This window comes from Dermacentor andersoni, chromosome 3, assembly GCF_023375885.2.
Source record: "Dermacentor andersoni chromosome 3, qqDerAnde1_hic_scaffold, whole genome shotgun sequence".
Classification (NCBI taxonomy): Eukaryota; Metazoa; Arthropoda; class Arachnida; order Ixodida; family Ixodidae; genus Dermacentor; species Dermacentor andersoni.
The window spans coordinates 204,771,428-204,779,495 of NC_092816.1; positions in this window are offsets into that span (position 1 = coordinate 204,771,428).

The following is an 8,068-nucleotide window of genomic DNA, read 5'->3' on the forward strand; positions in this document are numbered from 1 at the left end:
CGTCCATGTCATGTAGCATCAAAATAACCTGCATGATTGAGGTCGTGTCTTGCCAGTATTTTGTCATTGGAGAAAAGAGGAAGCAAAGAATGCCAAGAGGGTTCCAAAAACTTTCTGGAGTTATCTCTGTGCATACTGCTTAGTTGTATAAGATTTAGTAGCTTTTACAGTAGAACCTCGTAGACACTATCCCGTCTTGCAAGACTTCCCGGAGCAACGTTTGCGAGCAAGAGCATGAATAAATGAGCCATTACAGTCGCTCTTTTTTTTCGCCCGGTTAATTTGTTTCCAGCAAACATGATCTTTCAGCATCAGCATTCAGTACATCGCGAAACTTTAATCGTATGATATGTCATCCAGCTGCTAGATTCCATGTGAGCAAAAAAGCGATGCAGGCATGCATGATCAGACAAACACAGTGCATTCTACTACATTTCTGGTGTAAACCTTAGGCAAAGGCGTAATCGTGAACCTGTTTCATTTAAAAAAATTTTTTTTCGATATAAACACTCGTGGAACGCAATAGGTGGCTTGGGCATTATGGCTAGACAAAGCATCACAAGATCTCACCACCGGTGTTGTTGCTGCGATACACCTCTCTGGTAACCTGGTAAACTGCAAACGGTGAGAATTGTGGACATCCTAAAACCCTGTAACGTTGCCTTTCTGTCAAGAAAAGCTGAATTGCCTGTCAGCATGCCCACACCAGACCGTTAAACACTGCTTGCTGCAAATCTGTTGTATGGCGATGCTCACCGCCAGCTTATGTTCGCTTCTCTTGCGGTCACTTAGCCGTGTAGTCTCGGGAGCACAGCCAAGAAGTGACAGGGCCTGATTTTTGCTTCTCTGCTCATCCCGCACTGGCAACACTCTGTTCCCCAAACAGATCGAATGAGAGTTCCATCTCTGGACTGTCATCTGTGAGCCCCGAGCTGGAGCTGGCCGACTCTGGCAGTGGTCGAACAACCTCTTACAAGGACGACCAGCTCGTGGACGTGTGATGTTGCACCGCAAGTGCTACTGCTGCATTCTGGTGGGAACGAGGCTGTACGGCCGCTGCTGGACCCTGGCAGACTGTCGTAAAGCACAGTGCACATTACCGTAACTGGACCACCGACGTTCCTGAATGTTTTTTTTTTCCTGTTCCTCTTGTCCCTAGTGATGTACGCGACGTTGCGACACGAGTGGCAACCAATCCATGGCCCGTCCTTGCCATGGTTGACTTACCCCACTGTGATGCTCCCCGATAGTGTTGTTGCCTCATTCTTCGATTGGCCACCTACCTCGAGGTCAGCCGAGTTCACTTAGTGTATGCCTTTCCTGTTCACCGTTTTTTTTTTGTTGTTGCTTGAGGAACATGCATTCCTCAGACACGCTGCCCATCTTTTCTACCAAGTCTCCTAGGAGTGGGACTTTTGAAGAGAACTTAGCAGGTAGCAAATGAGACAAGCATTGAAGCCAAAGGTGTGGCGCTTTCTTTTTTTCTTCATTAACCCAAAGTGCAGTCACACAACCGAGTTCTGTTCCATGGGAAGTCCTAAACTCTCCTGTTGAGACGTTGCTAGTTATGAGCCCTGCAGCACAGTAGTACTTCCTGAAGCATAGAACAGTTATTGTATCACAGAGCAGGATATATGTCACATGTGCAGCGACCACCATAAACTGCAGTGAGCAGAATCCTGATAGAGAAGCTATGGTCTGCATACTTAACGTGCCGGCATGGTCTTCAATGCACATCAAGCTCACAAGCACGCCATAGAGCATGTGCAGAACCTCTGGTGAGCAAAGATGGGAAGGCCACATGCCACCACGGTATATTACTGCTTAGAGATGATGCCTTGCTTCTTAATTGATTGGAACGTGCAGTGGCTGTCGGTGTTTGCTGCAAGTCTTTTGTGCGAATGCCAGAATTTTTAAGCCTTAAGCTTACCATTGATGGCAGATTTTGTGGAGTTACTCGAGTTCAGCCAGTATGAAAAACACTGTACACTGAGGTGAACAGGTATAAGCCCGTACACCTAACTGGCCATCACTGAGGCAATCACAAAACCAGTTACCAGGGTAAAGTCTGCAACGCATATTCGCACAAGCAGTTTCCTGGCAATATATATATGCACACAATGCCAGATTCCTTTGTATACACCAGAATGTTTTTCGCTGGAGCCTTGTTTCTGGTTGCCTTTGGCTTTGCTGTATGCCATGCAAAGCCATGCCAGTACAGCTTTCTTATCTCGCCCTTGCCTGGAACATGTTCGTGGCTTTAACTGGACATGCCAGCAAGTGCCTTGCTTTTTTAGACAAAGTTTTCAAGGATATTGCTAGCTTTTTGGCCTAGACTTGATGCCTCTTTTCGCTAGCTTCATATACAAAGCAGTGTCAAGAACAGCCCATACCTTAAGAGTTGAATTTTGTACACTTATTCACCCACTTGGCTGCAGTGTTCATTTTGACCAGTGTAAAAATACGCTTGCACTAGTTGCATTTTATTGTGAGCTTTACCAGGGAAATGAACTGCTCAAAGCTCAGTGAATTTGTTTACTGAGGCTATTCGAGAATTGTGATGTTTGTTTGTAACAGATAAATAGGTTTATATCTATGTAAAGGTCTATGTTTATTTCTGCACCATGGCCAAGTTCTTGCATTGTATTGTTGTTTCCGTCTGAAATTGTGAGCATAAAGAAAAAGCGAAATATAGGTGTATGCAGAACTTGTTGCCACTCAGATTCACAGGCTTTCTTTTTTTTTTTGTTGTTGTTGTTCTGAAACCTAACATTGTTTATGATCTGTTCTTCTGAAATTTATGGCCTTGTATATTTTCTTGGGAACATGCATATAATTTATATGATTGTGCTAATGTCACTTATATTTTTTATCTTTTTCTAAGTTTTTTTTGCTGTTTTGCATCAGAGTGGCTTACTACCTAGGCACTCCAATTGACTATGTTGTTGCCATTGGTTAATAAGGTTTGTGTACTCTGTCTAAACTATCACAGATAATTTTGGTGTCACTAGCCTGACATCACTGTTGTGTTCTGCTACTTAGGTTTTATGACATCTCTACAAAACACTATTCTTTTCCCAATTTATTTCCTTTCTTTTTTTTCAGTCAGAAATGGACAGGGCAATGATTGCAACTTGGAGTCGCTGTGTTGCACTTAGGCTGTGGCGCACTCAACAGCGAGTGTTGGTCACCTAGATTGTTGTATACACCCCTTTTTGGGCCCCACCCTTTCAGATACGTACAAGAACATACTATAGCTGTAAATGTATGTATAATTCTGTAATTATGCTGAAAACAGGCGTGAAATGTTTGGTCGAAAGCCAGTGACAGCGGTGTTTGTATATCCCCTATGTGTGAGTGCTTGTGAAATAAAGAGAAATTACAAATATTTGTTTCCACGTTTTCATTTAATCTTGGCAGTACGATGACTGATTTTTGTCCTGTATAAGGTGCACAAGTGTACAACAATGTGTGCGGCGTTGATGGACAGAACGCGGTGACGGGTGAGTTGCCCATGGCACCTGACCTTTAACTCCAACATGTTTAAAGACTAGCAGGGTGTCTAGCAACTGTGAAACGATGAAATATCGGACAAATTCTAAGCACCTGGCTATGTCGTGGAACTACCAAGGAACTATTTAAAAGTGAGATGTCAGGGAAATCGCCTTTCTTACATAATCCTGTAGGTCAGCCAATCTGCAAAGCGTTTAGGCTCTTCACAGCACCCACAAGTCAGCGTTTTCTTAATAGCAATTCCGGCTTTGACCAACATATCAGAACAATTGGTTGGTGAATTACGGACAGCACTGGCTTCTGGCTTATTAACGCAGGCACATTCTTGGTCTGTGCTAGCACTTGCTGCTTCAGGGCTTCCACGTTGACGAGACAGTGAAGATTCCTACGTGCCACAGCAATGCAGTTGCTTGCACAGAGGGCGTGCCGTAAGATGTCGTCTGTTGCATGTTGATAATGGCAGGAGGCAATCCGGCCAACAAAGAACCAAATGTTGTGGTCCGCTATGAAGCATATTTTCCGGTTGGGTTGATGCTTCCTAGCACCCACATGGTAGCCAATAGAGACACACTGTTACAGTCCGTTTTTAATATAATGGTGTTATAGCCAAATTTCACCCACTTTGTAGGTATCCAACAGAAAATATGGGGTGATCCCGAAGGCAGTGCAGTTGAACACAAAATATTGTTGCGCTATCTGTCATAGGGGAAGAAGGTAAGTGGCATGGCGAGACATTCTAAAGAGTGAATTTGGCATGAGAGAAGCATGTGTTTAATCGTTGCCTAACTGTTCAACCACTGGGCTGCTGTGTTAGAAGACAAAGGTTCGATTCCAGCATTGGTCCCACAGAGCTTCGTGGTATATATAGGCAGATTTCACCCACTTTGGCGAAATGTAGTTGGAAACTTGAGGTGTGCACAGGTAAAGGTGTATGAAATCGCAAGTTTGTGAGAGACACGAAGTGTAGTAACATCACTTTGACAAACCAGAGCATGTAACGTTGCCCATGATCAGACTTGTGCACCTTACAAAAGAAAGGTAACCTAATTCTTCATATGAAGTTTGTTGCAGAGGCCAATTACTGCCCCACAAAAGTAATTGAGCAATTAATTTTACGTTACTTTCTTCCCAACTTTTATTAACATTGTACAAATACAGTAAATAGAACAAGCTGGCCTGGCTATTTCATCGAGCCTTCTGCAGCCCTTTGCACTTCGTTTGCCTTCACAGCAATTTTTTTGTTATTTGTGTCGGTCATCACTATTTTTCTCAAGAGGCCAGCAGTGACAATGGGAAATTGCTCAGTGAGCACGCTGAATGGAAGGAAAGGGGCGTAATATATAAATACTTTGCACACAATATTGTGGTTGCTCAATAACACGGTGCTTATGCCTGGGCATTCTGTAAAGTGCAGCGCTTCATTGTTTCCGTGGCTCTGAGAAGGGTCTCCTGGTGAGGCAAATGAAAACCTGAAAAAATGTTTCGTAGGCAATTTCCTGAAATCAGTGTCCAAATTGACTATCACTATCAAGCCATAGCAGTGCCGGTTCAAGTTGTCGGTGAAAATCAGGTGCAATATTTGGATGGGCAGACAAATGTACTGAGTACCAGGGTTTGCCTGTATTAACATGCTCATCAGCGAGGCTGCTGAGGGGCCTGACCAAACTGAAGTGCTCAAACCTGCATTGCCTGTTGCAGCTTGGTTCGTCAACATTGCAACTTGTTGCGTGTAATTGGTTAATGCAAGAAAATTAATCAAATTGCAGTGAGCATTACCGAGTAAAGAAAGTAATCATTGAATTACAATGTACACCAGAAACTGTATTTATAATTATGAGTAATTAATTTCACATAATTTGTCATGTGCAAGTCTCTGTAATGAATAATGTATTGAATGAATAGCATGCAGCTGTTGAGACATCACAATTTAAGTACACAATTGCATACTTGGAGAGTTAGCGGTTCTAATTCCTGGCCTAGTTTTTTTTTTCAGTAGTGTAACAAACACATTCGATTGTGCTGATGTGATGAGTCCACAAGCAGAGGCATAAGGTGGACACAGGTAAAGTGCAGGGCTGCCGTCATTGCTGCACCTTGCTACTCAACAAAAAGCCATCTGATTCATCTTTTGTGGCTAAAAAATGTCCACTATGGAACATCAGCCCAATCTGCCACGATTTTGCTTTGCCTGCTGTCCTGGGATTTATTTTGCAATGGTTGCACTCCCTCAAGGAAACTTCCACCTGCAGCATGAATTCCTAAATTCGGTGTGGTGCACTCAGATGGAAAATGCGACAGGAACCACGCACAATGCAATGAAATCCACACCACGTTAGGCAACCAGGAACGAACACTGCATTTCAATGGACCACCAATATCCGATCGATATACAGATAAAGATACAGAGCCTACAAGTCTGCTCTGAAGCAGGATGTTAGCGGATATCCACTAGATGTCCGGATAACGTCCACTTCCAATAAATTAAGTTCTGTGGACAAACAAAGAATGTCACATTTTGATCTATGCTCACAACCGATAAATTTTATTCACTGTATATGTCCTACACCATCAGATGTCATTACTAGGATGCCCGACATTGGACGTTATGTACTAAATATATGTACTTTCTTTGGTGTCAACAAAATAATGAAATCTTGATATGTGGTTATATGTGTTGCTGAATTGTCTCTTCAAAACGGCATACTTTTGAAAGTCCCCTGACAGCAATAAAATTAATCTATGGATGGCCCAAAGAGATCTATTACGTCCCACATCCAAATGAAGACATGCAGTAGATCTCGCAGTAATGTTGTAGTTGGCAAAGTTCTGAATTTGGTCGCCACGGATATGATTGAAATGTGCAACCAAGGTGGGAAATCTTTTTTTTTACAGGTGGTTGTGTCTGCTTTCCAGATGGGTGCTCTCTCTAAATTTACATAACATTTTAGGTTATGCTATAGAGACATCCCAGGACATTTCATCCTTACCATTTTCGACCCGCAGTTGTGCCTTCCAGAGGTTCTATCTTTTAATTTCCTACAAAGAGAAATATGCCTTTTCTGATATGTTCGAATTATAACACAATGCCATAACGTCTCCACCTCATTAATACACTGTGCTTCATATATGTCCTATTGGAATGAACCTTGAGAAGATTAATTAGTTAAATATCCCACCTGTGCCAGGCAGGTGATCATGATGAATGGAACTGCCCAATGCTCTTCCATGCCGTGATGTTCTGTGCAGGAAATTTCTCCCTTTTCCGGAAATTTTCAGCCACAAATTTAGATGATAGAGAAAAAGATAATTATTGCACAGAATTTTAAGATTGATGAAGCAAAATATTAGAATTATGCCTTTGAGCAAGCCACCACTTTCACAACCCACAGCACAGCCTTTTCAGTGCATGGGCCGAACTTGGGAGTCAGTCAGCTTCAAGTTCAATAGCCGTTGTTGCAAAGGAGCTGGTCTGGTGTTGGGTACAAATAAGGTGACATACTCAGAATCGCTACGAACCTGCAAGCCACCAGTGGTAGTTAATGTTAGAGCTGTGATGCTATACATATATGAATGTGTATACATAGCCTATGCAGGCAAAGTTCTGACTGTTGCAGAAGTCACGGGGCGCCTGTCTTATCGTGAGGTGCTTTTTACGTTGCGATGATAGAATGAATTTTTTAGAACTACTCTTTCAGGAGGGCACCTGTAGATGACAAATGAAAGTACCCGAGATTATAAAAATTTTTACTTTCGCCCAGAGGCGAAGCATCGATTGCGATAGCAAATAAACAGACAGCCATACGAAGGGTAGTAGCTTTATCGGCTGTTTAAACTGGTAAACATTTGCATACTAACTAAATTAACAAGCATGGTGTCAGCGTGCACAGGCAAACGTGAACACATCACACTCGATGACCGCGGACACTCGCTGTCAAAATGTGAGGAAGCACGACAGCAGCAGCGAGCGAAGTGACCTTCATGCTATTGCTTCAACGCGAACTTAGTGACAAGAACACAGCGAGCACACGCATACCCATTGGACCACAGATCTCCACTGAATGTCCAAAGGACGTCCTACAAACGATATTTTGACGTCCGTCGGACATCCCTAAAGTCCCGATGATGTACTACGGATGTCCATAGGATCGTCCGACGCAATTTCACATCCAACGAACGTTCATCGTACATCAAAATCAAATATTCGGACGTCCACAGGACCTTTGAAGATAACTCATTGGAGCACCAACGTCCTACAGATGTCCAGCAGAGATCTAAAACGGTACACTCGAACATCCCTTGAATATTCGGACGTCCAAGACATGTTTAAATACGAAGTATTATTATTGCATAATCCAGAGTACATCCTAAGGACATTTTTGTCAGGACTATGGGATGCTTCTGGGACATTTTACCAGTCGTCCAAAGGACGTTTGTGGGACACTTGGTTGTGGAATCAGTGTATCCACAGGGCGTCCATATTGATTATACGGCCCATTACTCAATGCTCCCATTGGGCCCGGGCCTGTAAGGTACTTTGAAAATAAATAAATTGCCA